General features: G+C 47.3%; 1 pseudogene across 1 annotated transcript in view; it reads right to left on the bottom strand.

The window, feature by feature from the left end:
- The window catches only part of LOC144829315 (selenoprotein T2-like), a 60701-nt pseudogene that overhangs the window by 5792 nt on the left and 45107 nt on the right, over positions 1-9802 (bottom strand). The window contains exon 5 of the transcript XR_013610632.1: positions 7552-7715. The product of XR_013610632.1 is annotated as a selenoprotein T2-like (transcript). The remainder of the gene's footprint in view (positions 1-7551; positions 7716-9802) is intronic.

Genomic DNA, 9802 nt, shown 5'->3' with positions numbered 1-9802 from the left:
TTTCTTGGAAAGTGCACACAGTGAATTATGTGAGGGCAGGTCACGTTACTATACCTATGGTAATGAAATATATTGAAAGACATACTGACCTAGAATAATGGAACAATGAGAAAATGAAAAATAATGGAAAATGTCATAAGGATTAGAGAAAGTCATCCGACCATCTTCCAGAGTGAATTCAGACATAAAATAGAAGCAAAATAATCATAATGTGGTTATTCATTAAAAGATCACAGCGCATATACTATACTAACTAGAAGCAGCAGGTGAAGTGCCATAAAGGTAGAGTGATATGTACCTCCATATCATAGATACTCCAATTAAACCCAGTTCCTTAGAGTGGCAATAGCCTTCACTCAATCTGGGGAAATAGGTGGCAAAAAAGAAATCCGTAGTATAGATTGATAAGAAAAGTAATTTTGAGCATAAGTATCGGGTGCAACAGTAGACCCAACTGTATAATACACACTCTCCCAGAGCAGTAAAACGCTGGATATAGCGCCATGTAAAGTATGATTCCTTTGTAGCATAGGTAAAATAAACAGATGTATCTAGAAACAACCAAAGTACTGGCAGTTATATTCCAAGTGTCTCCAAAATATTAAATCAGTAAACCTTATTATAATGAGTAACTTGAACATAATTGTAACTCACCCCGATTCAAGGGATTCCGTTGTGCGAGTTTGCAGTATGTGAAGCTCCTTTTGTTGCAGGTTCCTTTTAACTACTATGGAGTTCATCGGATTACTTTCTTTGATCCTTATTACATTTTCCGTTATTTTTCATTTTCTGATTGCGTTTTGTTACTCTAGGTCTTTAAGTCTTTCAATAGGTTTCATTCCCCCAAGTGTAGTAACCTGACCTGCCCTCACATAATTCACTGCGTGTGCTTGCCAAGAAAGGTCACACCCTAAAGTCACAGGTGGTGGTTACGTTCACAGAATGGTGGACATCAACAGGTCGTGAAGGAGGTGCGTGGGGGAACCTCAGATGCTAACGGTAGGCTTTGCCACACCTAGGTATCTTATCTTAACAGTGACTTGTAGAGCGCTTATACACCGGTTCGATTCATGGCGCTAAGAAACTAGGGGGTTACTAGTCCGGAGAAAATTTGTAAGCCTGTGTGAATAATCAGGTTTTGAGGGATTTTCTGAAATTGAGCAGGTTGGTGCTAAGTCTGATTTCCAGGGGGATGGAGTTCCACAGGCGTGGGGCTAGAGGTCCACAGGCGTGGGGCTAGGGTCCCAAACCTGCAGCCCCATTGGCGTTTCAGTTTGAAGGTGGGTATTGTCAGAAGGTGGAGTTGGGCTGAACGGAGATTCCGAGTGGGGGTGTAGCGAGAGATGAGATTGTCAATGTATTTGGGGCTGCAACTTTGTAGGGATTTGAACACCAGACGACTTTGAAAGCGCATCGCTGGGGAATAGGGAGCCAGTGCAACTTCCGGAGGAAGGGGGGAGGCGTGTTGCCATCTGGGCTGTTTGTGTATTAGTCGGGCTGCTTGGTTCTGTACCAGCTGAAGTCGCTTGTTGAGGCCAAGTGGAAGTATCTGTTGGGAACTGAAGCATAATCGCTTCTGCGTCGGCCCCACCCTTCCCCCGTCCATCAGCGATTTTAGCACAACATATGGCGTGCAGACATCTCGGATCCCAGAGGACGGTGTAACAAGGTGCAGGTATTGGCAGATCCATGTGCGTCCGGTGGGATACCTTCCACAGCAGTCACCTCATTTTGAAGGAGATATTGCTGCAAAAGGGAGAGTCTGCCGTTTCCAGAGGCCTATTTTAAACAGATCCCTATTCCTGCTCATGGATAGTGGGTTCACTGTGATACACAAACCGGGATCTCAGTAAAACCCAGCAACCTCATGTTTTTGTTGGGATCAGCTCTCCAGAAATGGGTCAATCACTGCTGCCAAGGACCTTTGTGGCATACCCCAGGCAGCACTCATTTGAGTGAGGCATAGCTGAAAAAAGGTCTCTCTCCTTTCCATTTCCAGCTATTACTCTTTCAAACAGATCCTTGCTTGCGGATCACAGGTGCACTGCAACTAACAAGCAGAGATACCACTAGACAACAGGGATTTTTTTTTTGGGGGGGTGAATGTTGATCAGCCAGGCATGGGTCAATCTCCTTGGGGGCCAACTGTAAACTAATTATTTTCCCTTCCCTGGGGAAGGGGAAGGGGGGGTGATTGGACTTCCGAGGGGGTGCAATCGCCACTCAGGCCCCTAAAGGAAAAATATGGCACTTTTTTTTCTGCCCGGGTATTTTCTGGGACACCTGGGTAGCAGGGTGAATGGCAAGATCACCTAAAAGCAGGCAAAGTGGGCTGACACCTTTCTCCATGCTGTGGTGCATGGAAGCAAAATGTAAATGGCTGAATAACTGATCAGTGTCAAAAGTAAAATGCGAATAGCACAATAACTTAGCAGTGGCTGAACTTGGTGGAATAAGGGGGGGGGCATACTTTGCACACTGATGACTTCATTGTAAGTCACAGGCCTTCTAGTTTCACAAGTAGCAAGTTTTTTCATATAGACGTTATTCCTGGCATGCAGGAAGACTATTGCAAAAGTGCATTTATCTTATTGGGTGTGCTGTGACTTAAAGTCATATGTTTTTCCATTCTTTGTCTGTTTTAACTGCTTTGGAGGTCTTTCTATTGCAGCATGGAGTGAGATAAATGCCTAATCTCAGGGTGGAGAGAGGGGGAAGAGAGGGGGGAAGAGAGGGGGGAAGAGAGGGGGGGGAAGAGAGAGGGGGGGAGAGAGAGGGGGGGAGAGAGAGGGGGGGAGAGAGAGGGGGGGAGAGAGAGGGGGGGAGAGAGGGGGGGAGAGGAGGGGGGGAGAGAGGGGGGGAGAGAGGGGGGGAGAGAGGGGGGGGGAGAGAGAGGGGGGGGAGAGAGGGGGGGGAGAGAGGGGGGGGAGAGAGAGGGGGGAGAGAGAGGGGGGGAGAGAGAGGGGGAAGAGAGAGGGGGGAGAGAGAGGGGGGAGAGAGAGGGGGGAAGAGAGAGGGGGGAAGAGAGAGGGGGGAAGAGAGAGGGGGGAAGAGAGAGGGGGAAGAGAGGGGGGAAGAGAGAGGGGGGAAGAGAGAGGGGGGAAGAGAGAGGGGGGAAGAGAGAGGGGGGAAGAGAGAGGGGGAAGAGAGAGGGGGGAAGAGAGAGGGGGAAGAGAGAGGGGGAAGAGAGAGGGGGGAAGAGAGAGGGGGGAAGAGAGAGGGGGGAAGAGAGAGGGGGGAAGAGAGAGGGGGGAAGAGAGAGGGGGGAAGAGAGAGGGGGGAAGAGAGAGGGGGAAGAGAGAGGGGGAAGAGAGAGGGGGAAGAGAGAGGGGGAAGAGAGAGGGGAAGAGAGAGGGGGAAGAGAGAGGGGGGAAGAGAGAGGGGGGAAGAGAGAGGGGGGAAGAGAGAGGGGGAAGAGAGAGGGGGGAAGAGAGAGGGGGGAAGAGAGAGGGGGGAAGAGAGAGGGGGAAGAGAGAGGGGGGAAGAGAGAGGGGGGAAGAGAGAGGGGGAAGAGAGAGGGGGGAAGAGAGAGGGGGGAAGAGAGAGGGGGGAAGAGAGAGGGGGAAGAGAGAGGGGAAAGAGAGAGGGGAAAGAGAGAGGGGAAAGAGAGAGGGGAAAGAGAGAGGGGGAAGAGAGAGGGGGAAGAGAGAGGGGAAGAGAGGGGGAAGAGAGAGGGGAAGAGAGAGGGGGGAGAGAGAGGGGGGAAGAGAGAGGGGGAAGAGAGAGGGGGAAGAGAGAGGGGGGAAGAGAGAGGGGGGAAGAGAGAGGGGGGAAGAGAGAGGGGGAAGAGAGGGGGGGAAGAGAGAGGGGGGAAGAGGAGGGGGGGAAGAGAGGGGGGAAGAGAGGGGGGGAAGAGAGGGGGGGAAGAGAGGGGGGGAAGAGAGGGGGAAAGAGAGGGGGAAGAGCGGGGGGAAGGAGGGGGGAAGAGAGGGGGGAAGAGAGGGGGGAAGAGAGGGGGGGAAGAGAGGGGGAAGAGAGAGGGGGAAGAGAGAGGGGAAAAGAGAGGGGGAAGAGAGAGGGGGAAGAGAGAGGGGGAAGAGAGAGGGGGGAGAGAGAGGGGAAGAGAGAGGGGGAAGAGAGGGGGGGAAGAGGGGGGGAAGAGAGGGGGGAAGAGAGAGGGGGAAGAGGAGAGGGGGAAGAGAGAGGGGGGAAGAGAGGGGAAGAGAGAGGGGGAAAGAGAGAGGGAGGAAGAGAGGGGGGAAGAGAGGGGGGAAGAGAAAGTGGGCGAAGAGGGGCGAGAGGGGGCAAGAGGGGGAGAGAGGGGGAGAGAAGGGGGGGAGAGAGGGGGAGAGAGGGGGAGAGAGGGGTGGAGAGGAGGAGAGAGGGGGAGAGGGGGGAGAGGTGGGGAGGGGGAGAGGTGGGGAGGGAAGGGGCAGGGTTTTATGGGGGAGGAGGTGGGAGAGGGGGAGGTGAAGGGAGAGGGAGGAAGAGGAAGGTGGAGAGGGAGAATTTATTTTTTGGTCCCAAAGTGCAAAGTTTTTTTTGTTTGAAAGTTGTTTATTGAGGTTTTTTCCATAAGAGATTAAATACTTGGCAACACATTAGCTGTGCACATTTTTACAATTATATTGAGGTGTGTATCTGGCGCAGGTTAACACTTATTCGTTTCGCAATATTCAGTCCATAAAAATCACCCAACAGTAAGGGGTGTCGTTTGGAAAATGGGCACACCTGCTGTTACGCGACAGTGACAATTGCGGTATTGATTTCATGTTTGTTGCTGTAGGTGGTCTTGTGCTATCCCACTGCGTTTTGTGCCTGCTCTCAGTGCGTAATGTGTCCGTTCTGGATTGACTAAGTTCCAAACAAACTAACATTAGAACCATAACTGCTATTGCAGAACTTCGAACCTGTAACTATTTGGGTGAGCTATAGGTGGGGGTGGCAGAGCGTCACCAGATTTCGGTTTGGAATGGTAAACGGTGTGGGTGGTGGTATTGCCTCTTTACAGTGTGGGTGTACGGTGACATATGTTCCTTCACGCGGGGAGGGGGGGGGCGGAGTGTGAAACAGTTCTCATAGGGTATTTTTACCTCGATCGGGGAACGTGCAAGCGTGACTCCAATGTTGGTGGAAACCTAATTGCGCTGCTCTGACCCTGGAGTGTCTACGTTGGATCCCGTAGGGGTTGCGGGTGGGGCCTGGGGTTGGGAGTTCTCTGGTGTTTCCTCGAGGGTGGTTTCATGTGTAAAGGTATGTAGCAATTGTGCCCACTCGAGAGAGATGGGATGTTTGCGAGTGCCTTTTACTTCCTCATCCCGTAACACCACCTCTTCCGCCTTCCCCCAATTTTTCGAGGCACCTATCCAGGCGGCTATCGGGGCTCGCCAGTGCATAGCTATTCCCCTTTTCGCTAGGAGGATGGCGAGGGACAGAAAGCGACACTGCACTTTTTGAGTCTTCCCTCTACGGAACATTCCAAGGGCGCATGCCTCCCAAGAGGAAATGGTCGTGATGTTGGTCGTTGCTCTGAGTGTCTGGTGGACTCGGTCCCAATATTCCTGAAGGTTAGGGCAATCCCAGAACATGTGTTTAAAGTTCACTTCTGGCACTCGACAGCGGGGGCAAGCGGGGGCTAGCTTGGAGCTGGTGGGGTGCGAGGTATGCTCTGTGAAGGATATTGAATTGTATATATCGAAAGCGTGCATTCATGTAGACCTTTTTAGGATATTCCAGGGCCACCTCCCATTCTTTGTCATTCAACACCCTTCCTATCTCCGCCTCCCACTTCTGACGTAATGGATGCAGTGAGGGGAGAATGAGTTCACGGATAGCTTTATAAAGCCATGTAACTAGGTGGCGCCCTATCCCCATGTGCAGGATAGTGTGAATTACTGGGTGCGTTGGGGGCTCCCCCGCTGTCGGGTCCCAATATTGACAGCTGCTGTCAATCAGTTGCCTGCGTGTTAAAAATTGCCGAGGCGGGAGTCCGTCATTTGGGCATACGTTTCAAGTTGGCCGTCCTCGAATAGGGATCCTTAACCTGCCCAGTATTTTTTTTTTTTCGGTTCAAGACAGGGGACTAAGTCCCAGAGTCCTGTATTGGCGTCCAGTAACATTTTCCTCATGCATCTGGCAGCAAACCAGAGAGAGCTTGGTATGCGAGAGTCCAACTCCAAGGGGAAGGAGAAGGCCTAAGGAAAATAAAGCTCCCTGGGCCAATCAGAACTCTCCATTTTTAAACTGGCACTCCAGCAGGACAATCTTGCGGACTCAAATACCAAAATATACAATTATTTTCTTCCCTTAATTTCTCTAAACATTCTAAACCGATTTACACCAAAGCACAATCTGCGGACTAAAATCTAACTTTTTGATAAATTTTCAGTAATTTCGTTAAGCAGATCTTGCTGTAGCCAGTCTTAAAGAAGACTATGCAAATGCATGGGGATTTTTCATTTTGGGACCCCCTGCCCCCCCTTATTTCTCGGCCCTTGCTCGGCAGATCACCCTGATACTTTACAGGAAGGGGCTAGAGTGGATGACCTTTTTTGGTAAAGTTTTGTAAAGATTAGGTAGTCATACGGAGCCAATGCTCTTTTTATAGAAAAGCTGACAAAACTACAACTACCTAGTGGCAAGTGCTACTAGGAAATAAATATATATATATATATATATATATATATATATATATATATATATATATATATATATATATATATATATATATATATATATATACATACACTCAAGTTATCAAAAATCTGATGTAACCATTAAAACACATATTGAACATGAAGTAGGGATTAACTTCAAAACGTTTTTCTAGCATTTCCTCAAGTGGATATAAGAAATAAAAATTGTAATCCCATTTAAGCCTGTTCAGGGAAACGTTTTGGGAATATTGAACTGTGAGAACATACTAACCTCAATATGTAGTGTCATTCTCATTATTAGCACCCTGTCCTGAGGGCATACCTTTCCCTGTCATTTGATTTAAACTGAATTCGGCCACAGCACTTTAGTGTTCCTGGTAGACATAATATTGTAATATGTTTGGGTGATGTCTATACACACTAGAGCCCACACATCACATTTACGTTCTAGGTCTGCAATGCATTTTCAGCATTGTCTACAATAGTCTTACTGGACTAGTAAAAAGAACAATTGGCATAAACCAAATTTTACCACTACCATTTTAGGACCAGAGTGCACTCACTGTGGCACTGATTATTAGTGTCAGAGGGTACAGAGCCCTAATTGCAGCAAAGATAGGGTCCAGCAAAAGGAGGTATGTTTGGGGTGACATTGCTGAATATGCATATTTGCTACACTTGTTTATACAGAAGGAGTTAGGAAGCAAGAAAGATGTTATAAAGTTGGAGGTTGAAGGTAGGTACTAACCCAACTGCATACCAATGATTGATCTCTTTTGGCTTCAAGCTAATTATGCACCATACTATTTCAGAAAAAACGCAGTACCACAAAAGAAAGAAGGCAGTTCTAGGCTTCAAAAACAAATGTTGACTGCACAACATCAACCAGCAGTAAAAGACATCAATCACTAAGAAGAAACATGTTCCTTTGGCACAGTAACATTATCTTCCTTACATGCTTTTAATGGGTCCTTTGTTGGTTATTCTACGCAAGATGCTATGGAGTTCGGAAGGCAGGTGTCTCCATCGAATTCATTTTCATTTGATTCTCTAGAATTTGGAAAAGCTCCTGAAGATTAGGAACAAAACCAACTTCCAACTTTGACCAGATTGGGACATCTAATTAAACAAAATGAAAAAACAAAAGTTAAGGATTGAATTTGATAGTTAGAATGAACTGTATGTAGGCGTTTCCACATCATTATTGAGAACTACACACTACATCTGTGAAGCAGTCATGTTTACCATCTTCAGTATGTCCTAAAATAAATAGAATTACAGATCTTGACAACACATTTCATAAATGCTTAGCAAACTCATTATTTGACAGATTTGATTTCATAATAGGATAATCACTTGTACATAAGTAAATCTTTAAGTAAAGGGTAGTGAACAGAATTTATTTAGTCAAAATTCAAAAGCCTCTCTTGCATTTGCTTATATAGACGTTCACATGTAGTTGAAAGACGCCTTTCACTGAGTTCAGTTCTAGTGAAAACCTATTGTAAACTAAAGAAATACACACTTAGGGAATTGCAGTCATTTCCTTTCACAAAGAACCACCATCAGACCTAATATTGTAATAAAGCAGAGTTCACACCAATACTTTGCATCATATCACCACTCAGCCTTTTCCCTTTTTAATGCCAATCTCATTTTTTGACATACAGGACAATTCACATTTTAGCTTTCAAACCATTTTTCGTACACAAAAGGTAAGGGTAGGGGTGGTTTGTGCGATGCCTAGCAAAAATCCATTGACAAGAGACAACAATGGAAAGGGGAAAGACTCCTTTGCAAAAGGGGCTCTCCTGACCTGACGGACAACCTGGAGCCAAGACAGGACCTCTAGAAGTCAGATTATCTTCACACAATATTGCTCAGCAGGCCATCCATGCTGGCTATATTATCTGATTGTGTGGTCATTACAGAAAAAAATCCACTTCAATGGCCCTCAATTCCTAAATGCTTACTACTTTAAGCTGGAGGTGTATATCCTAACTCACTTGCTAAAAGACAACATTTTGAAAAAAGAATTATGTCCCAAGGAATTAATTTCCAAAAGTCTTGATTTTGAAGTATCCTTTTTTTTTTCATCAGGTGAAAATGTGATGGCATGGCAACTGACAGGCACCCATTCCAGAAGTCTAGAATTGATATCAATACACGCTAAAATCCTACATTGCATTTGTGCCAAAGTCACTCTAAAAATATACCCTAAATACCCTCTCAGGAATGGTAAAGATCTTTATACTTAACACTCTCGCCACCCTCCAGAACTCTGCCAGACAACAACGCGAAAGCCATGTAGTTCACCATAGATCTCCGAAAATCCAAGCGCTCTTGCCGATTGGAGAAAACATAAGAGAAACAGCAAAAGCCCAGAAGCATGCTCTGCCTACAAGGGAGCAAACACGGCACACCACCAACTCATCAAATCAACTCGGAGAGGATTCTGTCTTGGATTAAGTTTCTCTAACACCCACAACTCAAAGGAACTCTTCACCATCATATAAGAATTCACCAGAGCAAACAGCGAAACTACAGAAGTCCCTCCCTCCCAAGACCTCTGCCACAAACTCAGCTCCTTCTTCCACCACAAGTTCAAGATGCTCTATGACAACTTCGACGACCAAGACCACAGGACCGACACAAGACCACAACACCGACCCAACACCCCCCCCACCTGCTACGCCATCCAGCCGACACTCATCACCTGGACCCCTCTCACCACAGAAGACACTGCAAAGACTATGAAAAGCATCCACTCTGGAGCACCCACTGACCCCTTCCTGCGGTACATCTTCGGCAAGGTTGCCATCGCACCTGAACTACAACGAACAATAAACTGCTCTCTCGAGACAGCCACATTCCCCGATGACGGAAACTTGCCGAAGTCAAACCCCTCCACAAGAAGCCCCCCGCAGACCCAACAGACCTCAAGAACTTTAAGCCCATCTCTATTCTCCCCTTCGCCGCTAAAGTCATCTAGAAAGTCGTCAACATCCAGCTAGCGCACTTCATAGGAACCAACAGTATCCTTGACTCCTCTCAATCTGGATTCCACAGCAGCGAGAACGCCCTCATAGCACTGAATACATCCGCACCCACCTTGACCAAGGTCACACTGCAGCCCTCATCCTCCTAGACCTCTCAGCAGCCTTCAACACAGTCTACCACTGAACACTAGCCGCCAGACTCCACGA

This window comes from Lissotriton helveticus, chromosome 4_1 (assembly GCF_964261635.1).
Source record: "Lissotriton helveticus chromosome 4_1, aLisHel1.1, whole genome shotgun sequence".
Lineage (NCBI taxonomy): Eukaryota > Metazoa > Chordata > Amphibia > Caudata > Salamandridae > Lissotriton > Lissotriton helveticus.
Note: the sequence above shows the minus strand (reverse complement) of the source record. Positions and strands in the feature narration are given on the sequence as shown.